The 25856-nt window shown below is 45.6% G+C and overlaps 1 long non-coding RNA gene across 2 annotated transcripts; it reads left to right on the top strand.

Moving 5' to 3' along the window:
• Positions 1–4316: 4316 nt before the first annotated feature.
• LOC141106546 (uncharacterized) lies at positions 4317–24337 on the top strand. Of its 2 annotated transcripts, none has more exons than XR_012235734.1 (3): positions 4317–4447; positions 14035–14117; positions 24126–24336. It is a non-coding gene; the product is annotated as an uncharacterized lncRNA (long non-coding RNA). The 2 variants fall into 2 exon arrangements; XR_012235735.1 differs by lacking the exon at positions 4317–4447 and adding an exon at positions 5565–5710 and having other exon boundaries at positions 24126–24337.
• Positions 24338–25856: the final 1519 nt, after the last annotated feature.

Here is a 25856-nt window from a genome sequence, read left to right as displayed (position 1 = left end):
AGTGATAGTGTTCCCAACACCAAAAAATGCTTTTAAAAGAAGCTTCTAGTTCTTCCACCACAGGTGCTCAATGGAAAGGTGGAAACTCACCACAGGTGTTTGACCACTTTTTAACGTAGGTCAAAATTGCTCAGTTGGAATAACTGCCAACATCACTCCGTGGACCCTTCGGAGTCCGGATGAAGCTAGGGCATAAAAATTGACTCCACGGGAGACGAGAGAAAGTTTCATAGTGTAGTATATTTAATAAAATTTAAAAGCAATGACAAAGTAGTAGGTTGCACTCACATGTAAAAGTGCCTGCCTGGCACTAGAGAAAACAGCGTGTGCGGATCTGGCTGGTTTCTAACGTAATAGCGTGCATTCTGTGTCCCACTCGTAGGGGTAAAGCCTGGTGTGGGGTTACAAATCAGGAACCAGAAGTGATGAATCCATTGCGCCGACGTACGTTTCGCCATAAATGGCGTCTTCAGGAATGATTCTTAGCCTTGATGCCACAAATTCTCAGGTCCTTTCGTAGGCTTTGAAGAAAAAGGAAGCCCATGCATCACAAGTTTGCAGAGGCATGAGAAGCAGAGTCTTCGGGGTCACTGAGGGTTACAGTGTCTGAAACTGCCTCCTCCCAGCCACGTACTACTCCCAAGGGTTCTGGGGACAGAAAGCATCTCTTAAGGTTTGACATATGCCTTCCTCTGCTTCAATGCCTCCAAAACTGCCAGAGTCCTCATCCTCCCTCTATTTTTTGTGTGTTCTGTGGCGTCGCAAGTATAGTGTCTGCATAAAGTGGGCCTTGAGAGGAAAGGAAGTCCTCCTCTTCCTCCCGCTGCTCTGCCTCGAGTGCCCTGTCCATAATGGCATGCAGAATATGCTTCAGCAGGAACATGAGAGGAATTGTGTCACTGATGCATGCATTGTCACAGCTTCCCATCCTTGTCGCCACCTTAAATGGTGACAGTACAGAGCATGCATCCTGTATCAGCAGCTGTTGGCGTGGGAAAAAAAAGATGAGCTGCCCTGAGCCTGTCCTTGTACCATACTCACACAAGTATTCGCTTATGGCCCTCTGCTGCATGTGCAGCCGCTGCAGCATTGCCAAAGTTGAGTTCCACCTGGTGGGCATGTCACAAATCAGGCAGTTTACAGGCAGCTGGAATTCCCGCAGAATTTCAACCAACTTAACACTGGCTGTGTATGACTGCTTAAAATGGCTACAGACTCTTCTGGCCTGCTTTAGAAGATCTTGCAAACCTGGGTACCTGTTTAAGAAATGCTGCAGCACCAAATTGAGGACATGTGCCAGGCCTGGCACGTGTGTCAACTTTCCCTGTCGAAAGGCAGACAGAAGGTTAGTGCCATTATCGCACACCACCATTCCTGGCTCAAGCTTCCATGGTGTGAACCACCTCTGGGCTTGCCCCTGCAGAGCTGAAAGAATTTCTGCTTCAGTGTGGCTCTTATCCCCTAGACAGACAAGCTACTGCATGCCATCTTTAAGACTGACTCCTTGATTGGCCCCTTGAACACTTAGGGGGTACTTGAGGTTCATAGGAAAGTCGGAGCGGAGCTGACAGATCTCGCATCATCACCACCAGCTGTATGGAGAAGTGGCCGCAAAACAAGTTCCAGCACTGAGACCTGTACTGTATCCTTACTAGTTGCAAGCAGAGTTACCCAGTGTGCTGTGAACAAAATATATCATCCTTGACCATGCTTGCTTGACCACGAGTCTGCAATAAGGTGGACTTTGCAGCTGACTGCCTTGCCCAAGGATGCCAAAACATTGGCTTTCATGTGATGGTACAGAGCTGAAATGGATTTACATGAAAATAAATAATGACTGGGAACCTGCCATTGTGGTACAGCACATTCTGCAAATTCACAAAACCAGCAGAATCCACCAGATGGAAAGGCAGGAGTTGTAAAGCCAGCAATTTGGACAAGCTAGAATTTAGATGCTGGGCATGTGGGTGGCAGGGAGTGTATTTTTTTTTGTGCTACATCAACTGGGGAAGAGAAATTTGCCTGCTATACTCTACAACTAGTGGTGTGCTGCTGTTGCAATGACCCAGGACACCCTTTGCTATACTATCATCCCTGTCAGTGGAGGCTGCTGAGAGGTCATGAGATATAGTAGGGTAAGACATGAGAAGTGAGGATTGAGGAGGAGAAGAATTGTGCCCCTTGTGTGTCCCTTTCAAGTCCTTTTGTCAATGGGCTGAGTGGCGGGAGGTTAAATGCCTTGTCAAGCATGTGGTACCCAAATGGCTGGTGTTTCCACCAGCCGAGCTGAGCTGTTGGAAGTGGGTAGGGAGATAACAGCTCCAAGATCTGATGGAATAGGATGGCTGCTCTCTATTCTTCCATGATGCCTGTCTCTGGAGGACTCCCTGCCTAGTTGGGGTTGTGCCTCCCCCTCACTATCCTCCTCTGCTCTGTCTGGCACCCAAGTCATGTCAGTGTCATCATCATCATCATCATTCACCCCAACCTCATCATCACTGCAGCCAACTGACGCTGTGTTCAAATAATTCAGCTGACTCCTCCGTGCATGATGTTGCAGCTATGGCAGGAGTAACTGTGGACAAGGGGACAGAATAAGCTGCTTTGGCAGCTGCGGTGGACTGCACACTAGTGCCAGCTTGGGTCATAGAGGATCAGCAGGATGAGGATGGTTTAGTAAGCCAGTCCACCACCTCCTCTGTATGCTGTGGCTGGATGGCACAGGCAACATCACTAAACAGAGACAAAGGTTCCCTGCTCCAGGACAGAGCATATCCACCTTTGCCTGTGGACACAGATGCTGCTGGTCCCCTCATAGTGGCATGGGAACATCTGCCTCTCCTTGTTGGCCTCCCAGACATGATGGGGGAGGCTTATTATCCAAATTTTATAGATACTGGGAAATGTGTAATTCGATGCACTTTATTCAATGAAAAGTGATTTTTGGTGCACTTTAAATTGAGGACTGATGCTGACAGAATCGTAAATACTATAAAAAAATAAAAAAGGGACACCAGCGTCGCAGTCAGAAAAACTGCAGCTGACAAAAAAAAAAAAAAAAAAAGGGGGACAGGCAGGGGACAAAAAAAAAAAAACACGCAGCAACCCCCCAAAAAAAAGATATACAGCACTGTATACAGCACTAAATGTTATGTAAAACTGTGTTAACCACTTGCGACCGTGTCACGCAGATATACTTTGGCACAATGGCTCTCCTGGGTGAAATCCTGTATGGGTACATCCTACCCGTTTTCAGCCACCAGAGGGCGCGTGTGCCCGCTACACGGTGGGGAACTCGATGAGCGTGATCACCGCCAGCCACGCGTGATCATGTGCATGAGCGCCAGCACGGGGACTTGTGTGTGTGTGCTGTTTTTTTGTTTATAGCGCAAAAAATAAAAACCGCAGAGGTGATCAAATACCACCAAAAGAAAGCTATATTTGTGGGGAAAAAAGGACGCAAATTTTGTTTGGGTACAGCGGCGAACGACCGCGCAATTGTCAGTTAAAGCGACGCAGTGCCAAATTATAAAAATTGCTCTGGTCAGGAAGGGGGTAAAATCTTCCGGGGCTGATGCGGGTAAACACTACACTACATTAACACACTACACTTACACACTATTCTCACACACTATACTAATGTGACACTAACACTCTACACTTAGAGTCAAATGTTAGGTACAGTAAAGCTGTGTTAAACACTGCACTACTGTACACTAACACACTACACTGACACACTATTCTCACACACTATACTAATACTACATTTACACTCTACACTAACTTTTGCTTGAATGGTCTGCCCATCTTTATTGTTGACCCTTATTGACATAGTTACATAGTTAGTCTAGTTGAAAAAAGATACAAGTCCATCAAGTTCAAACAATAGAAGGGGAAAAACATTACAGTCCTATATACACAATCCTATGCCACAGTTTATCCAGAGGATCAAAGTCACTTAAATCCCCAGTTTGAATTTCAGCAAGTCGTCTTCACTACGCTTAGATGCCTAAATGTATTGAGTTGCGGCCATGTGATTGGCTGATTAGCAATTTGTGTTATCAAGCAATTGAACAGGTGTACCTAATAAAGTGGCCGGTGAGTGTATAAAGCAAAGCATAAATATGGGCTGGAGTTCCTCTTAAATTACTTTTACATTAAAAATTTCTGAATAGTAGATCAGGAGATAACTGCTGACTGGGTGCTGATATTTGTCCCACCTGGAGGCTAGAAGGTAAATATTTGAATTAATCCATGTGGTAAAACGTATGTGAGAAAAGAAAAGATGTGACTTCTAAATAGAACTTTAATTCATATTTCTGTGAACTCAACTTCTTTGTCTTTTATTATATAAGCCAACTCCGTTCTTTGTAGGGTAGACCTTCACTGAAGTCCAGTCTACTCCACTTCCAGCCTTCTTCATTCTCAGCACCAACTGAATTACCCAGTAAGGATAATCTTGAAATATCGTTATCATAATATTATTCTTAATATAATTATTGTTAAGGAAAGATACCTTGGTATTCAGATTTCAGATAAAGTTTAAATGACTCCTCTGTTTTATTTGTATTTTAAATGATAGCAAGGTTCCTCATATCACATTTACCATAATGGATTATTTTGCACAATGAATGTTTTCGATCATTTCTTTTCCCAAGTTTCTTCAAGCTTTAACTGCATTTGATATGTAAAAGAGGAATCCATTGTTTTAGGTATAATGGTTGCTATAGGGGCAGGGCCAGATCTAGCCTGTCCGATGTGGGGGTGCAATAAAAAAATGTAAGGGGACAGAGGATGGGAGGTCAGCAGGGAAAAGTACAGGGGTCAGCAGTGTAAAGAATAGGATCAGCAGTTTGTAGGCCAGTGTACTGGGGCTATTCGTTTTTAGGACAGCATATAGGGGTCAGCGGAACAGTGTACAGTGAGTCGGTAAGGGAATGCACAGGAATTAGTAAGGCAGTGTACTGGGAATCAGTAGGGCAGAGGACAGAGGTCACTGCTGGCAGGAGAGAGGACAGGGGTCACTGCTGGCAGGTTGAGAGGACAGGGGTCACTACTGGAAGGAGAGGACAGGGGTCACTGCTGGCAGGTTGAGAGGACAGGAGTCACTACTGGAAAGAAAGAAGACAGGGGTCACTGCTGGCAGGAGAGAGGACAGGGGTCACTGCTGGCAGGAAAGAGGACAGGGGTCACTACTGGCAGGAAAGAGGACAGGGGTCACCGCTGGCAGGGCCGGATTTCAGACAAGGCCACCGAGGCCAGGCCTCGGGGCGGCAATAGAGCAGGGGCGGCGCCAAAGCCGCCCCCCGCCACATGAAACCCCCCCCAATCTGTCCCCACGAGTCCCAGCTCCCACGGCTGCCTCCCTGCACAAATACAGCCCCCGGCGCGGCGGCCTGTAGATAAGATATATGCACTGCTAGTAAACATAGGGGCGGACGGACTTGGCCAGGGGGAGGGAGCAAATGACGCCCCTATTTAAATGCCCGGCGCCGTGACTGGCCAGACCGGGTGTATGTCATTACAATGACTGAGGCGGAGGCGGAGCCTAATGCTCCGCCTACCCTCCTCTGCGTGACTGACACATCCCTATCCATGTTCTTGTCCCGGGGGCAGGGTTTCGGGGTGTCTCTCTCTGTCACTCACAGGAGGAAACAAAAGAGGAGGATGATGGGATTGGAAGCCCCGCAAGTGGTGGCCAGGACAGCAGGTAAGTTGAATTTATTTTTGTAAGTGGCAGTGCTCACTGCTCAGCTTAGATTAAATGCAATTTTTCTGAGCATATTGAAATAAAGTGATCCATGCATGCTCAAACCCATTAAACTGTCCACATTCAGTGAAAGTTCATGTACTGCAAACTTTGATGGGCACTGGTAGGCTGCACTGATGGGCACTGGTAGGCTGCACTGATGGGCTGCACTGATAGGCGGCACTGGTAGGCTGCACTGATAGGCGGCACTGGTAGGCTGCACTGATAGGCGGCACTGATAGGCTGCACTGATGAGCACTGATAGGCGGCACTGGTAGGCTGCACTGATGGGCACTGGTAGGCTGCACTGATAGGCTGAACTAATGAGCACTGATAGGCGGCACTGATGGGCACTAATAGGCGGCACTGGTAGGCTGCACTGATGAGCACTGATAGGCGGCACTGATGGGCACTGATAGGCGGCACTGATAGGCGGCACTGATGGGCTGCACTAATGAGCACTGATAGGCCACACTGGTAGGCTGCACTGATGGGCACTGGTATGCTGCACTGATAGGCTGCACTAATGAGCACTGATAGGCGGCACTGGTAGGCTGCACTGATGAGCACTGATAGGCGGCACTGGTAGGCTGCACTGATAGGCGGCACTGATGGGTACTGGTAGGCTGCACTGGTGAGCACTGATAGGCGGCACTGGCGAGTTGCACTGATGGGCACTGGTAGGCTGTACTGATGGGCACTGGTAGGCTGCACTAATGAGCACTGATACGCGGCACTGATAGGTGACACTGGTATTCTGCACTGATGGGCACTGGTAGGCTGCACTGATGGGCACTGGTAGGCTGCACTGATAGGCTGCACTGATAGGCGGCACTGATGGGCACTAATAGGCGGCACTGATGAGCACTGATAGGCGGCACTGGTAGGCTGCACTGATGGGCACTGGTAGGCTGCACTGATAGGCTGAACTAATGAGCACTGATAGGCGGCACTGATGGGCACTAATAGGTGGCACTGGTAGGCTGCACTGATGAGCACTGATAGGCGGCACTGATGGGCACTGATAGGCGGCACTGATGGGCACTGATAGGCGGCACTAATGAGCAATGATAGGCGACACTGCTAGGCTACATTGATGGGCACTGGTAAGCTGCACTGATAGGCTGCACTAATGAGCACTGATAGGCGACACTGGTAGGCTGCACTGATGAGCACTGATAGGCGGCACTGGTAGGCTGCACTGATAGGCTGAACTAATGAGCACTGATAGGCGGCACTGATGGGCACTGATAGGCTGCACTGATGGGTACTGATATGCTTTATGTTGATATTGTTAAAGTTGTTATTGATATTTATTTTTGGAACTTAATTCTGCATAAAACATTTAATAGTGTAATTTCATGAGATATGTTTAGGTGTGAGGTGTGTTTAGGGGAGGGGCAGGGCAGGGCAGGGTTTGGGTGGGCCAAGTGGTGGTGAGTAACTCTTAAGGCCTGGCTAGTGGCTCAGGACTTTTAGCCCTGCATTGTACATTCACATCAGACCCTGTCCTCAAAGAGCTTACAATCTAAAGTCCCTAACTGACATTCATACATACACATGGTAGGGGCAACAACCTGGAATCTAGTAGGTTAGTGAAAGCATCTTCATTTTCCTGTGAAGTTATACTGTATACTGCTGATTACCTGTCACTTTTACACACACAGCCATATATGTATGAGTGTACAATGGATAGTCTCTGATCATCTCCTGTAATGTGTCTGCAGTCTCTGACAATCTCCTGTACCATGTCCCCAGTCTCTGACCATCTCCTGTACCATGTCCCCAGTCTCTGACCATCTCCTGTACCATGTCCCCAGTCTCTGACCATCTCCTGTACCATGTCCCCAGTCTCTGACCATCTCCTGTACCATGCCCCCAGTCTCTGACAATCTCCTGTACCATGTCCCCAGTCTCTGACCATCTCCTGTACCATATCCACAGTCTCTGACCATCTCTTGTACCATGTCCCCAGTCTCTGACTATTTCCTTTACCATGTCCCCATTCTCTGACCATCTCTTGTACCATGTCCCCAGTCTCTGACCATCTCCTGTACCATGTCCCCAGTCTCTGACCATCTCTTGTACCATGTCTCCAGTCTCTGACCATCTCTTGTACCATGTCCCCAGTCTCTGACCATCTCTTGTACCATGCCCCCAGGCTGTGACCATCTCCTTTACCATGTCCCCAGTCTCTGACCATCTCTTGTACCATGTCCCCAGTCTCTGACCATCTCTTGTACCATGTCCCCAGTCTCTGACCATCTCCTGTACCATGTCCCCAGTCTCTGACCATCTCCTGTACCATATCCCCAGTCTCTGACCATCTCTTGTACCATGTCCCCAGTCTCTGACCATCTCCTGTACCATGTCCCCAGTCTCTGACCATCTCCTGTACCATGTCCCCAGTCTCTGACCATCTCCTGTACCATATCCACAGTCTCTGACCATCTATTGTACCATGTCCCCAGTCTCTGACTATTTCCTTTACCATGTCCCCATTCTCTGACCATCTCTTGTACCATGTCCCCAGTCTCTGACCATCTCCTGTACCATGTCCCCAGTCTCTGGCCATCTCTTATACCATGTCCCCAGTCTCTGACCATCTCCTGTACCATGTCCCCAGTCTCTGACCATCTCCTGTACCATGTCCCCAGTCTCTGACCATCTCCTGTACCATGTCTCCAGTCTCTGACCATCTCCTGTCTCTGACCTGTCTCCACGTCTCGATAAAGGACGAGAATGGTGTGTGTGTGTGGGGGGGGGGCGGCATTGAAGGACCCGGCCTTGGGGCGGCAAAGGGAGTAAATCCGGGCCTGACCGCTGGCAGTAAAGAGGACAGGGGTCACCGTAGGCAGGAGAGAGGACAGGGGTCACCGCTGGTAGGAGAGAGGACAGGGGTCACCGCTGGCAGGAGAGAGGACAGGGGTCACCGCTGGCAGGAGAGAGGACAGGGGTCACCGCTGGCAGGAGAGAGGACAGGGGTCACCGCTGGCAGGAGAGAGGACAGGGGTCACCGCTGGCAGGAGAGAGGACAGGGGTCACCACTGGCAGGAGAGAGGACAGGGGTCACCGCTGGCAGGAGAGAGGACAGGGGTCACTGCTGGCAGGAGAGAGGACAGGGGTTACCGCTGACAGGACACTCAGCATAGCGCCCATCCCTGCACTGTACATACACAGCTTGAGCACAGGCAGCAAGATCTCCTCTTCGGCTCTTCTCCACACAGCACAAAGCTGTAATCCAATTCTCTCTCACACAGCTATGATCTGCATTGTGTGTAGCCGGTGACTATATTGTACTTCTGACCTGTGAAATTCCCAGGTCAGAATAGCGGTGTGTCTGTAGTCACCAGCTGATCACAGTGCAGTGCACATAGCTGTGTGAGAGAGAGAGTTGGATTTCAGCTCTGTGCTGTGTGGAGAAGAGTCAAGCAGGAGATCTTGCTGCCTGTGCTCAGGCTATGTATGTACAGTGCAGGGATGGGAGACAGCCGGGCACAGCGTCAGGTTTGGAGGGAGGTTGTGAGATGAAAGGTTTGGGGGGCTCAACTGAAATCTAGGGGGGTGCAGCCAGTGCCAGGATAAGGTCATTCAGCACCCAGGACAAAGATGCCAAACTGCACCTCCTCCTCCTCGTTTATGAAGTGCAAGCTTAGGAGATCCTACACCCAGCAGTTACTTGCTTGTCAAAATCACTGCCGCAGTCATTACTACTGTAGGCCTTGTAACAGAAGGTAGACGCCCCCATACCTGCAGTAAACCATTGCACCCAGCCCTAGGCACAGCCCACCCCAGCACCCCCTCTAGATCCGGCTATGTATAGAGCTATGGTCAACCAAAAGTATAAAATGCCTGTTTGGAAAGAATGATTACCTGCCTGCTCATGTCTGCATTACTTTTTTTATATCAATTTATGATGTAGATCTACACATGTGGACTCTTGTAGGCTCTCTGGACTGTATTTAGCTTAACTGTTATGCCCTGTACACACGGTCGGACATTGATTGGACATTCCGACAACAAAATCCATGGATTTTGTCCGACGGATGTTGGCTTAAACTTGTCTTGCATACACACAGTCACACAAAGCTGTCGGAAAATCCAATCGTTCTGAACGCGGTGACATAAAACACGTACGTCGGGACTATAAACGGGGCAGTAGCCAATAGCTTTCGTCTCTTAATTTATTCTGAGCATGCGTGGCACTTTGTGTGTCGGATTTGTGTACACACGATCAGAATTTCCGACAACGGATTTTGTTGTCGGAAAATTTTATAGCAAGCTCTCAAACTTTGCGTGTCGGAAATTCCGATGGAAAATGTGTGATGGAGCCTACACACGGTCGGAATTTCCGACAACAAGGTCCTATCACACATTTTCCGTCGGAACATCCGACCGTGTGTACAGGGCATTAGAGTTCAGACAGCTCTGAATCATATAGCTTTTCAATAGAATAATACCATTTACTTGTTAGATCTTATTAGTTTGATCCCCATCTAATGTTCTTGCTCATACTGTATATCTATATGCAAATAACAAATGACAACCCCCCTAAAAGTTAGTGCATCCTTCCCCCCAGACCCTTCCTAACCCCCAACCGAAGCCTCCACCCCACTCAAACCCAGATAGCCCATCCCTACCCTCCCCTCTACTGAAACCCTATTCCCCCTCTCTGTAATGATGTGAATGCTGGTGTCCTAACAAAAGTCCCACCAGGTTGGTAAGCTCTGCAGAGGATTGTTGATAACTAGTTGCTCTATACCAGATTGTCCACTACTCTCGGTGTAATACTCCTCTCACATGTGCCCGGTCCAATCTGTTGTAAATAGTGATAGGCTCGGGCGTGTTCAATTTGAACCCCCCCCAGGAGGCTGTCACTGCACACTGCCAATCATAGGCAGTGAGGCATTTCCCAACCAGCAGCTGCACATACACACGCTGGCTATGATTGGCGGTGTGCAGTGCCGGCTTTCTGGCGGGTTCGATCCGAACACATCCGAGCCCATTCCTAGGTGTAAATTACTAATAGAATATAGTGAAGGCTAATCAACCTTCGGCAGTTATGGGTTATAGCTGAGATACTGTGGTGATAAGCATAAGCTGTAGAGGTATTGTGTGCAATCTTCATATACCAGGAAACTGCTATGAATCCAATATGGTTGTCACAGGTTTATGAAGGTGTCTTATAAATAGTAAGCTGAGTCCAGCCTGCTAGTGATTGAATCAGCTGACTCTTTGTGGTTTAAGCAGCTGATTGATCTTCAGGTAAACTACTGGAGAATTCCCACACAGCCTGTTATTGCATTAGTAGTGCAGTACTCTATACAGCCATCACAAAGACCTTCCACTGACAGAGTCCTAACCTAATGCAAGAGAAAGCAACAACCACACAACATGTCCATAAAGCCTGTAGCTTCTCATCTTCAACATATATATGAACTGTGCTGCACTGGGTATGGCCAGAGTGTAACAGCCTGCAGCTACATATGTAGCTCATGGGAAGCATGCACATGCTGGACATAAGAAATGTTCATATAAAACACCAATATATGGCTCATGATACAGTAGTCCTCGTGTCCTGCTTCCTGCAGACATGAGGGTGGTGCAATCAACGTAACAGTGTGTGTTGATTCTCTAGCTGTTACCCACAACCAGTGGGACTTCCATGCAGTGTAACGAGGTATCCTGGCTGAACATTCACGCCAGCATGCACACCAATGTGACACGAGGTCTCTCAACAATGAGAGGGTGGTGGTGGTGGGGTTGTTCTAGCCTGCAGAGGTTACCAACCTGGTGGGACTTTTGTTAGGACTCCAGTATTCACATCATTAGAGAGAGGGAGGAATTGAGTTTTGGTAGTGGTGAAGGTAGGGGTGGACTAACTGGGTTTGGGTGGGTGGGGGCTTAGGGGGTAGGAAGGGTCTAGGGGGGAAGGAATGCACTAATTTTTAAGGAGGGTTTGTCACTGGTTATTTTTATATGGATATACAGTATGTCCCATGATCAGTATCCTCTTGTGGTTTCTTAAGTGTTGAATTTTTGGATGCACCTCCCCTACATTTTTGAGTTTAGGCACCATAGCCATTTACACTCCCAGAGATCTATTTTTTGTGGGTATCTGTAGTGCTGTAATAAGTACCTGTTGGTAGGTTGATCAGAGGTCCTTTGTTGAACTTTATTTTTGCTACTTCTTAAACTTTGAGGAAATACACCTTAAGAATGAGAAGTGTATAAAGATAAAAGGTACTGTTTTCAGGGCCAGACTTACCATTGGGCTTAACTGGGCTCAAGCCCATGGGCCCCGGCCAATAGGGGGCCCCACGGGCCCCGCCCATTTTGAAAGCCGCCGAGATACACAGGACATCCGGTTCTGTATCTCGGCGGCGCCATTTTTAAACTGAAATACTGCAATGACAAGGCAGCAATGAAACTGGAGCAAGGCTGCACTGACAAGTCTGCAAATGACACAGGGGCAAGGCTACACTGACAAGGCTGCAGATGGACACTGATAAGGCTGCGTTCATGGGAATTTAAATGTAAGTTTTTTTCCTTAAACTTCCCTCCTAAAAGTTTTTTTCCTTAAAATTCCCTCCTAAACTTGGGGTGCGTGTTATACGCCGATAAATACGGTAATTATCATTTTATTCATTTTTATTGCTTTTTTTAATCGTGGACCCAGGACGAATACCAGTACAGTATCCCCCACTTATACGATTATATATTATCTACTTTTGTGAGTAGCCATTTGGCTGTTTTGTCTTGTCCAATTAAACAGAAGTTCTTTAATACTGCACTGAGTCTGGCGCACCTTGTCCTTTTCTATTTCTGTTTTATAGAGCTGTGCATATGTATAGAAGGGTAGGGCCCGAAAGTGACTCAAGCCCGGGGCCCCCACCACCCTTATGCCCTGTACACACGATAGGATTTTCCGATGGAAAATGTGTGATAGGACCTCGTTGTCGGAAATTCCTACCGTGTGTGGGCTCCATCACACAATTTCCATAGGAATTTCTGACACACAAAGTTTGAGAGCTTACTATAACATTTTCCGACAACAAAATCTGTTGTCGGAAATTCCGATCGTGTCTACACAAATCCAACGCACAAAGTGCCAGACATGCTCAGAATAAATTAAGAGACGAAAGCTATTGGCTACTGCCCTGTTTATAGTCCTGACGTACGTGTTTTACGTCACCGCGTTCAGAACGATCGGATTTTCCAACAACTTTGTGTGACCGTGTGTATGCAAGACAAGTTTGAGCCAACATCCGTCAGAAAAAATCCATGGAGTTTGTTGTCGGAAAGTCCGATCAATGTCCAACCGTGTGTACAGGGCATAAGTCCTGCTCTGACTGCTTTACTTGTATAAAAAATAAAAAATGGGTTTAACATTTTTCTGAGTAAGCAAATAAAACAAAATATAAACCCTAATTAACATAAAGGTATAGTAGAAAGCAGATATTTGTACCACATGATGTATATAAATGTTTGTTACCAGTGTCACTGAATTCCAACATCAATCATTTGACTCAAATGTTATTACGTATCTTAAAATAGTTATATGAAAAATATTGTTCTTTCATCATTTATGCCCTTATTAGGAAACAGTACAGTAGAAAGATTGCATTCATAAGTTATATACCTTATAATGATCAATTATTTTCACATAATCTCAATAGTCTCATTCTCCATCTCTCCAAACCTGGAACAGAGACCATTATCTGGGGACTCTTCTCATTCATACAAGAAATACCTTAAAGAAACCCTTAGTCCAGTTAATAAAGATTCATACACAGTAAAATGATTTTCAATCCACCATCTTTTAGCAATGTTTAAGTGAGGACCAGAGTGGGTAGACAAGGTGAGGCAAGAGGCATCCCCGTTTAGGATAGAAATCCCTGAAAACTATAGATACTGGAGATTGGAACTTGGGTTTTTGTGAACCAGCTCCAATGGTATCTGAGAACCTGCTGTGCTCTTCCTTTTGTTGTATTGAGGAATAAGATCAAATTCCCTTAATCGTTGTTTTATCCATGGGTAGCCAGATCATAAAAGGTCTGGAAAGCCTCAAGCAAATCCATGTCATTAACAACACTCAACCTGCCAATAATGGGTGCCAGTCATGCGTGATCCCTTAGAACAAATAAACATTGGCCCTTTTACCGTATTGGAAAAACCATTTTATGTGTGCCTTACATTAATATGGTTTAACATTAATATACTTTTTTTAGCCATATTTTCAATGTTGTCTTCTTTTTCTTTCAATGAATCCAAATAATCCACAGAGCCCAAAGATGTTCACCTTGAAGAAATCCCTGTTACTCCTTTTCTTCCTTGGGACCATCAACTTATCTCTCTGTGAGGAAGAGTAAGTATGTTAAGACTTTTTAAAATAAAAGTATAGACTTTTAAAGCTTCAATTGGTTCTAAAATCTAAGTATGTTTTACCTTAACGCATTCTCTACATTAAGATGCCCAACTCCCCACTATAATATCCACAGCAACTGCACTTATGGGCCTGCTTCAATAATATATACCCCTTAACCCAAATATCCAATTATCAAATGTGGGAATATAAAAAATGTACAGCTGTTCACCACATGTACCCATGTACATGTATTCAACAACGTATTAAAAGATTAAGAGCCACATTTGGCATAAACCTTATATAAATCCACCCCAAAGAACCTTGTCCCTATGTTGATGGGGACAAGGGCATCATCCCCACAACCGTTGGCGGTGGTTGTGGGGGTCTGCGGGCAGGGGGCCCCGAGATCCTGCCCCCCCTACCTATTCACCAAAAAAGTGTCAAAAAGTAGAGGGCCTATGACCCCATTATTTGATAACCCATAATTTTCACTTGCACTAAGAGCAAAGTCTTTTCTCAAATGGAAAAGACATGAAGATACAAGGATAATAGAAACCTTGGTGGGGAACAATGTGCTCCCGTTGGTGATGATGGGAGAGGATCATAAAAATGAATGGATGCAACACGGTCTACTCCAAAGATATGTGGCATCCCTGGTAAAAGAAGTAGCAATGGATAGGCCCTTAACAGCCTTAGAAAAAAATTTTACTCAAGAAGAGAGACCTTTACATGTACTATCTAAGGTATATAAAATTTTGAATGACGAAAGCCAAAGCCAGGTGATATCATATATTAAGAAATGGGAGGAGGAACTGGAGATAAGAGATCCCTAGGAAAAAATGGGAAAAAGCTATTGCAGTAACCCATAAACTCTCCGTGTCTATTAAACATCAGGAAAGAAATTCTAAAATATTAGCTAGATGGTATAAGTGCCTGAAAGATCTTCATAGGATGAACCCAACAAATAAAGAAGAATGTTGGAGATGTCAAGAAACATCAAGTACCATGTCCCTTATATGGTATTATTGTCCCAAAATCCTACCATTTTGGCAAAAGATTTTTGAGATCTACAGGGCTATGACAGGGAACGAAATATACCCAAATATACAAACAACAGTATTATCTATGATACCTGGTTCACTGAAAAATATAAAAAGCGACCCATTAAAATATTTCTTAACTGCTGCACGTACTTGTATAGCGAGAAAATGGAAAAGCGAAAATGTGCCCTCCATGATGGAATGGGAATGTGAGGTGGCGGAAATGCGGGCTCTAGAGGAGAGAAAAGTGCTAGAGGAGGGTTCAAATAAACAGATAAAACAGATACAAGCCACATAGGCTAGGTGGGTAGAGTATAGTGCCTCCTCGCAACTGTAATGTGTTGGATAGAAACATATGGATTCTTGGTGACAGGAGATTTTTGGTTTCCGAGGTTTTTTTTTTTTTTTCCCTCCCCTGGATGATTGGCAGGTCAGAGTGAATGGACGGATGGGGGGCGGTATAGGTTTTTATATGTGTTTAATACAAAGTAGTAGTTAGTAAGGGAGGGGATGTAGACTTGAATCACACTGAAGATATACTACTTTTGATGTGAATGTGTTTGGAATGTTATGTTAAAAAGTGTAAAATATTTTGGATAAATAAAGATATAAAAAAAAAAAAAAAAGTAATAAAAAATTTTTGACAGTTCCTTTATTAAAAAATAAAAAAGTGTCCCCCCCCCATTTAAATACATCATCAATCACCCCGCACCCGAAAAATAAAAAAAACAAAAACTCTCCCCCCCCCGTTGGCCGCCTACTGCTGGCTAAGCCGTTTAACATTTCTTATATAAGTAAGGAGCAGAGCCACCTGGTGACCTCACCTGGTGGCACCACCCCCTTCTGCCTTCATGGATTGGCACATGCTGGGTTGGCAACATCACAAGGGGGCGATGCCTTACCTATATAAGAAATGTTAATCGGCTTAGCCTGCAGTAGGCGGCCGGCCTTCATAAACGGCAGGAGCAATTTTGTTTTTTATTTATCCGGTGCGGCATGATTGATGAAAGATTTACAACAGGGGACACTTTTTATATTTTAATAAAAGAATTGTCAAAAACTGTTTTAATTTTTGACTATTTTTGGTGAATAGGTAGGGGTACTATGTACCCCATACTCATTCACATTAGGGGGTGGGGTCTGGGGCCTCCTTGTTAAAGGGGGCTTCCAGATTCCAATAAGCCCCCTGCCTGCAGACCCCCTCAACTATCGGCCACAGTTGTGGGGATGAGGCCCTTGTCCCCATCAACATGGGGGTAAGGTGCTTTGGGGTGGGGTGGGGAGCTCCATCCTCCCCCCTTTCCTGATCTGCTATGTCTGGATAGGGGTCTGTTATAGATTTTGGGGAGGACCACATGCCTTTTTTTTTTGTTTTTTTTTTTTTGTTATTTAGGCGTGGGATTCCCATTGGAATTCATAAGAGACCTGAAGGGCCTGAAAATTCAGGTGTAGGACGAACGGGCCGAACAGCCGATGTTTGGCCCAAACTCATGCCCGGGGTGCCGGGCGGTGAGGCTCACATTGGGGGACGCTGTCCCAGCGTGGCCATGCCGTGTTGCTAGGACACGGCGCAACCCCAATGTCTGTAAAGAGCTGTGTCCGTGGCTCTTTAACCATGTGATCGGCTGTGTCCAATCACAGCCGATCACATGTAAAAATGGAGATGCCGGTAATCGGCGCTCCTCGCTTTACACTGACAGAGTGTGTGGTGAGGAATGCCAGTCAGCGGCATCTCCTCGCAGGGGGACATCTACGCATGTAATCAGGGCACTGATCATCAGTGCCCTTATTACAATATAGCACCAACAATGTCAATAATCAATGCCCACCATTGCCAGCAATCAGTGCCAGCAATCCGTGCCCACAAGTGCCAACAATCAGTTCCCATTTGTGATGCGAGTCAGTGCTGGCTATCAGTGCCGTCTATCTGTGCTGCCCATTAATGCCCATCACTACTGTCCATCACTGCTGTCCATCAATGCCCATCAGTACCGCCTATCCGTGCCACCTAACAGTGCCCATCAGTGCCACCTACCGGTGCCCATAAGTGCGGCATATTAGTGCCTCCTTATCAGTGCCACCTAATCAGTGCCCATAAGTGCCACCTCATCAGTGCCCACCAGTTCAGCCTATCAGTGCCCATCAGTGCCGCATCATCAGTGCACATCAGTGAAGGAGAAAAATTACTTAGTCACAAAATTTACTGACAGAAACTAAGTTAAAAAAAAAATGTTTTTTTCAAAATTTTTAGTCTTTTTATTTATTTATTTTTTTTAGTAAAAAATAAAAAAAAACAGCATTGATTAAATACCACCAAAGGAAAGCTCTATTTGTGTGAAGAAAAAGATAAAAATGTCATCTGGGTACAGTGTAGCATAACCGCACAATTGTCATTCAAAGTGTGACAGTGCTGAAAGCTGAAAAATGGCCTGGGCAGGGAGGAGGTGTAAGTGCCCTGTAGGCAAGTGGTTAAGCGGCGCTTTTCGGCTGCTAGTAGGGCGCTTTTAACCCCTGCTATTGGTCGAAGAAGGGGTTAAAAATGCTGTGCTGCAATAGATGGGGCGCATGCGCGGCGCGAACCGAGGAGGAAGCAAGGGCTGAGAGCTCCGCGAGCCGCGGAGACTAACGGCACTTCCCCGGGGCGATCAACACAGGTATTTCACCCATCTCATCCCCGCACCCCCGGCGGAACACTCGGCGCATGACGGGCACTAAAAATCGCCGTGGAAAACCGGCCCAAAGATCCTTAACGACCTATTAAGAGAGAAGAAGAGAAAAATGCAGGCCCAAGATGGCGCCCGGAAAGCACAGTCACAGGCATATTCTCCTACAGCAGCCTCCTCACCATCACACTCCCAGGGAGACAGTGAGTACACATTTCAACTCACTAAGGCTGATCTGGATGAGAGTCTAACTTTAATGTATGACAAGATTGCCCAGAAATTTCAATCAGAGCTCCACAAATCTACTAACACACTGTCCCTGGAGATTGCGGCCCTGGGTAGTAGAACTGATTTACTAGAGACAAAGCATGATGAGCTCACCCTGGTGTATTCTGACCTAAGAAAAGAGCATGAGTCCCTATCTGAAACGGTCCTGCAACTCCAAGCCCACATTGAGGACCTCGACAACAGGAACCGCCGCAACAATCTTAGGGTGCGCGGAGTGCCTGAATCGGTCACCGATTTGCTACCCACGGTGCAGAAGGTTTTCCAATCCCTCTTACCAAACTCCCCACTGTCGGCCTTCTCCTGCGATAGGATTCATAGGGCCCTTCGCCCACCCCCTCCCCCAGAGAAACCACCAAGGGATATAGTGCTCTGCCTTAAGGACTTCCTGATCAAAGAGGAAATACTTAGAGCCTCAAGGAACACCCCTAATATCCGACTGGAAGGCACCCCGATTCAAATTTACCCGGATATCTCCCCTACCACCCTTGATAAGCGCAGGAGAATGAAAGAGGTTACTTCTGTTCTTCAAACTGCCAGTATTCGCTACCGCTGGGGCTTCCCCTTCAAGCTGCAGGTGCCCCACAATGCACAACCTACACCGTAACCACACTAGCAGAGGGAAAGGAATTACTGGTGAAGATGGGCCTTCTTGATGCGGCTTCCCTGCCCAGGCTACCCTCCACCCCACGTCACTCAGCTATTTGGGCAACCCCTCCACCTAGAAGAGACCGCCGAGATCAACGCCGTGACTGACAACAAGACACATTTTTCTTTTGTCTCTCTTTTTTTTATTTACTTTTTCCCCCTACCCTTGTTTTTCTCTTTGTTCTTCCCCCTTCAAGGTACCGAGATACGATCATCATCTCCCAACATGCTTAGAGAAAATTGAACTCTCCCGGCTCACTACGGACTCCCGGTTGCATCCGCATGATTGTCCCTACACTCTTTATTGAAAAGAACTGACTGGCTCCCCGTCTGGTTAGTGACGTCAGAGCTGGTTGATTCCCCACAGGTAAATTCCTCAGACGAATTTAAGTCTGTACGGATGACACGAACACTATCATGCAGAGTGTCGGACCTTTTGGTCCGAATGGACATTTTTTTTGGGTCCATGGGACGTTTTTCCTCATGACCCCCCGGAGCTATGTTCGGCCATTTTTTGGCCTAGTTTTCAGGTTTCCAGTCTTTTTGTTTTTTTATGTTTATGATCCTATGCTTTCGTTTTCTTTTTGTGTTATTCATATCAGATGGCTCTATCATAGTGATTTATGTGTTACTAACTCAGAGTATGGAGACGTGCAGTCCCACAGGACTGTGCGCCATAGCTGTGTCATGCCTCTGAGGAGGCCGGGTTGCTGTTTGGCTGCTCCCTCTCGGCCTGGACCCCTTATTGATCCTAGCAGATTCACTATTAAAAATCATGGGTATTAAAATAATTTCCCATAATGTAAAAGGGTTTAATACCCCTCAAAAAAGAAGAAAAGCGTTCAAAATGTATAAATCTCTTGGCGCAGATGTTATCTTGCTCCAGGAGACTCATTTTTCCAGAGATAATCACCCATCATACTTTGATAAATCTTTCAATCAAAGCTATTTCACCACGTATGGGTCCAGGTCTAGAGGGGCGGCCATTTTCATTAAAAACTCAGTGATGTTTCAGGCTCAACAGATTTATAAAGATCCCAACAGTCGTTTTGTGATAGTTCAGGGTACCATCCAGAACAAACTTCTAACTATGGCTTCAGTGTATGCCCCTAACGCCTCACAGGCTACATTCTTTAAAGAATTTTTTCAGACCTTGGATAGGTTCCACTCCCCCCACATGTTAATCGGAGGGGATTTTAACTTAGTAGCCCATTCAGGACTTGACAGAAGCCGAACATGCCCGACATCTAAGGCCTTTCCTAAATCCCTTCAACATTCTCTAAAATCCTTCAACTCATAGATATTTGGAGAGCCCACAATATCGGCTCTAGGGAATATACGTTCTATTCCCACCCCCATGACAGTTACTCCCGCCTAGATTATATTTTTGGCACCCCCTCCCTGACAGTGAACTCTACTACAGCCAACATACATGTTTGCCCCTGGTCGGACCATCACCTCGTATCCACCCATATCTCTTGTTTAGGCCTCCCACATATAGCTAGGTCCTGGCGCCTTAATGACGCACTACTCACTGATCCTGTGATTATGGCTCAGTTGATGGAACGTCTCAAAGAATATTTTAGGCTTAATAATGTAGAGAACATCTCTCCTATCTCTCTATGGGCAGCCCATAAGGCTGTGATGAGGGGCCACCTGATCGAGATTTCCACGACCCAAAAACGTCAAAAACAACAGGACACTCACAAACTCACCCTAGAATTGGAACAACTATATCATAGACACACTCAGACCCCTACGCAGGAATTGCTCCTCCAAATCACCGAAAAAAGGAGAGCCCTAGATGATATACTGTCAGGTCAAATTGAGAAATCCCTTAGATGGTCTAAAGCTCGCTTCCTCCTTTACAGTAACTCCGCTTCCACGATGTTTGCGCAAAAGCTTAAACAGTCCTCCCAACCGACCCACCTTTACAAATTAAAAGATTGCCACGGCAACCTCACCTCCCATCCAAAACATGTGCTGCAGATTTTCTCCTCCTTCTATCAAAAACTTTTTTCTGGCCCAGACCCTTCGCACCTTCCCCCCATGCAATCCTGGTTGGATGCCCTCTCGCTTCCTCGACTTTCGGAGGAGCAATTGGGTATCCTAAATGCCCCCTGTTCATCTGAGGAAGTTGCCTCCATTATCTCCTCTCTCAAACCCTCCAAAGTCCCAGGCCCTGATGGCTTCTCTCCTGTTTATTACAAAAAATTTGCTGAATCCCTACTCCCCACTCTTACTAATATGTACAATCAAATACTTAAAGGACAGTGTTTCCCTGAAGAAATGCTGCTAGCCAACATGTCCCTCATTCCCAAACCCGGCAAAGATCATACCCTCCCCCAAAATTTTTGCCCCATCTCGGTTATAAATAATGATCTAAAAATATTTGGGAGGATTCTGGCTGACAGATTGGCCAAAGTTATTATAACCCTAATATCACCCAATCAAACTGGATTTATCCCATCGAGGCAGATGACAGATAATATCCGTTTAGCCACTAATATCCTACAGGACGCCCATATGAACTCAAACTCAGTATTGCTTTTGAGTCTAGACATAAACAAAGCATTCGACAGTGTCCTCTGGACATATTTGGATACAGTCTTATCTAAGTTTGGTTTTAGTGGGGCATTTATACATGGCTTCAAAGCCCTTTACCATAACCCGAAAACCCGAATTAAGCTTCCAGGTTGTTACTCAGATTATTTTTCTCTGAGGTGTGGCACTAGACAGGGGTGTCCTTTATCCCCGCTTCTGTTTGCGCTGGCTATGGAGCCCCTGTCTAGATCCATCTCTAATGACCCAAACATCAAAGGCTACAGAAAGGGAGATCAGGAATTTAAACTTAGCCTCTACGCGGACGACGTACTGCTATTCATTTCAGACCCCCTACTCTCCCTCCCAAACCTCATGTCCTCCCTTGACTCCTTCTATAAATTATCAGGCCTGGGCGTCAACCCCTCCAAGTGTTCGGCTCTACCAATTCACCTTCCGCAACTTCTATTGATCACTCTTACAGATAAATTTAAATTCTCATGGAACCATATCTCCCTACAATATCTAGGGTGTTAAACTAGCCCCCTCTTTGAAACAGCTATATTCATTGAATTATCCTCCTGCTTTTTCAAATGTTAAATACCTTTTAAATCAATGGTCCTCATATCACATATCATTTCTAGGGAGAATTCAGGCAGTGAAAATGAACATCCTCCCCAAACTCCTATTCCTCTTCAGATCCCTACCCCTATATGTTTCTCGATCAGTCCTACAGAGGGTTCAGATGGACCTGCTTAGGTTTATATGGCAAAACAAAAAGCCACGAATGGGACATGGACTGATGTATAGAGCCCAGAGAAGGGGTGGCTTGGGATGCCCGGATCTATGGAAGTACTTCCTGGCATCTCAGCTTATCCAACTGGCACAGTGGCATTCCATCCATGCCTCTATACCATGGCTACAATTTGAAGGGGTCTCGGTGACCCCATACTACCCCCCCGGTCTTCTCTGGTCCCGCTCAATCTCCCCCAAAGATATCACCCCATTAAACAATATTGTAGGCCAATCACTTTATTTATGGTCTCTCTACCGCAAAAAATTTAAGCTACAATCAGATGTGCCCCTTTTATCCTCTTTTCTGGGAGAACCCTCATTCCCCCCAGCCTTTTCCTCCTGTTTGCCATATCTTAAATGGATTGAGCTGGGCTTGGTGAACCTCGCGTCTCTGTTGCAGAACACCTCCTTTTGTCCCTACACTCACCTGCAGCAGACATATAATATGGGCAGATCCGAGTTTCACCAATACCTGCAAATTCGACACTTCTACTCGACTCTTATGATGGGCGGGGTGGAGATGTCGAAAACTCCCTTTGAACTTTTATGTGGAGAAGCGGCGAGGGATAAGGGGACCATCTCCGTACTTTATAGATACCTTAATGACTATAACTCCCCTCAAAAATCCTTAGCAATGGTGGCATGGGAGGTAGAGTTGGCTCAAGAGGTCCCTGACGGAGAGTGGCAAGACATGATAGACAACATGCACAAATGCACACGATCAGTGTCAATTAAAGAAACGGTTCTCAAACTTCACACTAGATGGTACTACACTCCGGACCGTCTTCATAGAATGTATCCCCTGGTCTCTGGCACATGTTTTAGAGGATGCCAGGACAGGGGTACATTGCTGCACACGTTCTGGAGCTGCAAAGCCTTAGACACCGTTTGGCACAAGACTACATCTCTCATTAGGCTTCTCTTCGGTATATCGCTTACTCTGACATGCCAAATGTGTCTGCTGTTTGCGGAGCTTCCAGATGTTCCCCTCCCCCTACAAAAATTAATCCACACACTTTTTAGCGCGATTCAATGGGCAATAGCATTGAACTGGAAGCGCCCCCAAGTATCCTGGTCACAGGTGATTTCTCGTATGGAGTCCATTAGGTCTATGGAGAGAATACATCATATTCTCTTAGACTCCATGCATATATTTGACCAAAAGTGGAACATCTGGACAGCCCATCTGCTTAGTAACAGTCTGGAGGACCCCTCGGTACCCACGGCTGACCCTCATTAATGCAAATCTTAATTCTACTTGTTAGAACATGCCAATGGGATGCTCCTGGGCCTTCACAGCACATCTGATCTTTATGATAATAGAAACATCATTTTTTGTTCCCTGACAGTAAACTCATTTAATTAGAAGTGCACATTTATCACGATTGTATGCCTCCTGTTTTTTTTTCTTTTTTCTTTCACTGTCTGTCTTTTTATTTCCTTATTGTTTTACTACCTCTGTTGTATGGGCTTATTTAGTACATTTATGAGAACTATGGTTCACACTGTGTGTGATATAACATTCCTCTGTTGTGGGCTTTCTAGCCATCTTGATTCATGTCACCACAGTGCCTGTACACCCAGATGTTATATTTTCCTACAATAAAAACGTTTGAAAACAAAAAGTGCTGTGCTGCAATGCTGCCCATTCATTGCAATGGGCAAGGCCAGTTTGGGAGCGCTGTATTCAGTTCTCCCAAACCGCCCCAAAGATGCTGCTTGCAGGACTTTCTCTAACGTCCCGCAAGTAAAAGCACTCGGGCTTTCACATTCAGGCAGCTTTGGAGGCAGTTTTCAGGTGCTTTACAGGCGCTATTTCTAACACTAAAACACCTGAAAACTGCCTCAGTGTGAAGAGGGTCTAAGAGATTCAAGTTTGTGACATCCCGCTGTGCCGTATTCCTTCACCATGTTACTGTGGTCATAGAATAGTAATCAACGTGGCCTAAAAATACACATTTGTGGTCCCAGCGAAATACAGTTATTGTGTGATAATCAATGTTGGTTTATTTACCGATAATCGTGTCTTCTCCCAGGAGAGATGTCGATCAAGAAGAAAGAAGAGATGATCCAGGTGAAAGGAATGTTGAAGTGGAAAAACGATTTTTACCAATTATTGGAAAGATTCTCAGTACTGTGTTTGGAAAAAAACCCAGAAATGTTGAAACTTTGAAAATGGAATTGGAAATCATCTGATGTGGAATATTATTTGGCTAAATGCTCAACAGATGTTTTATAAAAATAAATAAATATGTTGCATATACTGTGTTTTCTTCTTTTTTATTATTTTTATATGATGAACCTAATTTATTTGGGGAAATAATGTCCTTGGAGCACTTCCCAGGGAATGTAATCATTTATTGACTTTCAGTTGGATTCAGCCACCCCCTGATCCGGATAGATCCTCCACCTTATCCAATCACGATAAAAGCATACAGAATGGATCAGTCCACACTTAGGTCTCATGTACTCTGGTTTCTTCTAAATTCTGTTAATCCCAACAGGAGAAAATCAGAATTATAAACTCATCTAAGCTGCATTTTTTCAAAACAGTTTAGGTGAATTTAGCAGAGTTTAAAGTTTGGGAGTTTATTTATTTCATTGGCCAGAAGTTTAATTTATTCTGGCCATTGAAATAAATAAATGCTGACGTGCTAAATGTGCGTTTAACAGCGTCCAGCATTTTTGAATGTGATTTTAGGGTGTACAGAAAACAGCCTATATGTGTGTTCATGGACACATAAGATAACATAGAGGGGAGTTTAAGGGCAGAAAAAAATGCAGCAGTGTACATGAGACCTTACTCTTTATACTTTCACTTCCTTTCTACTTATATTTATAAACCATTTTCCATCCGACAAACCACCATCAGTAATTCTCTCTGGATTTCATTGCAGCAATACCAACATTGCTATTCCCATATAAGATTAGCTGAATAGGAGTGCTATCATCCGCTGTCCATTAAACATAGCAGCACACTATGTATAAAGCTTTGACTGTATAAATGTGACAAAATGTTGCCATTTTTATTTGTCTGCATTCAGAGTTACCAATATGTTGGCAGGTGCAGTTAGCCTGCCCACCACTAGATGGCTCAGTTCCCATTATAGTATGGTAAACGGAAAGTTGTAATTGGAGGTTGGCTCACTTTTAGGAAAGTCCCTCCTCTAGTGATGTCATGGGTGTAGTGAGTGCCAAGAAAAATGTCAGTGTAGGAGGGGCCCAAGGTAGATGGAGCGTGGGCATGAGATACTCCAGTACTGCTGAGGATGTAGTCCCTGCAGAACTGAACAAAAGGGCCCTTTTGAGGGCTGATGTCCCAGGAAAAGTGGTACAGGACATGGGAGGAATAGCTCTAGTCGGCCTATCTCCCCTGACTTTCTTCTGTGGGTCCTGCAGTGAGGTGCTTAAAGTGGTAGTGAACTCAGAATTTAAATATTTCTGCCTTACTATTAAATGTATATGTTGCTGTTCCTACAGTTGTGCTAACCTTTTCCATTCTCCTGCAATCGAGGCAGTAGCACTGCGATGACACATACACTTTATTGTCAAAAATATTGGGACACCTGCCTTTACACGCACATGAACTTTAATGGCATCCCAGTCTTCGACTGTAGGGATCAATATTGAGTTGGCCCACCCTTTGCAGCTATAACAGCTTCAACTCCTATAGGAAGGCTGTCCACAAGGTTTAGGAGTGTGTCTATGGGAATGTTTGACCATTCTTACAGAAGTGTATTTTTGAGGTCAGGCACTGATGATGGACA

Source organism: Aquarana catesbeiana, linkage group LG08 (genome assembly GCF_042186555.1).
Source record: "Aquarana catesbeiana isolate 2022-GZ linkage group LG08, ASM4218655v1, whole genome shotgun sequence".
NCBI classification, from domain to species: domain Eukaryota; kingdom Metazoa; phylum Chordata; class Amphibia; order Anura; family Ranidae; genus Aquarana; species Aquarana catesbeiana.
The sequence above is the reverse complement of the archived record's forward strand: the minus strand, read 5'-3'. Positions and strand labels throughout refer to the sequence as shown.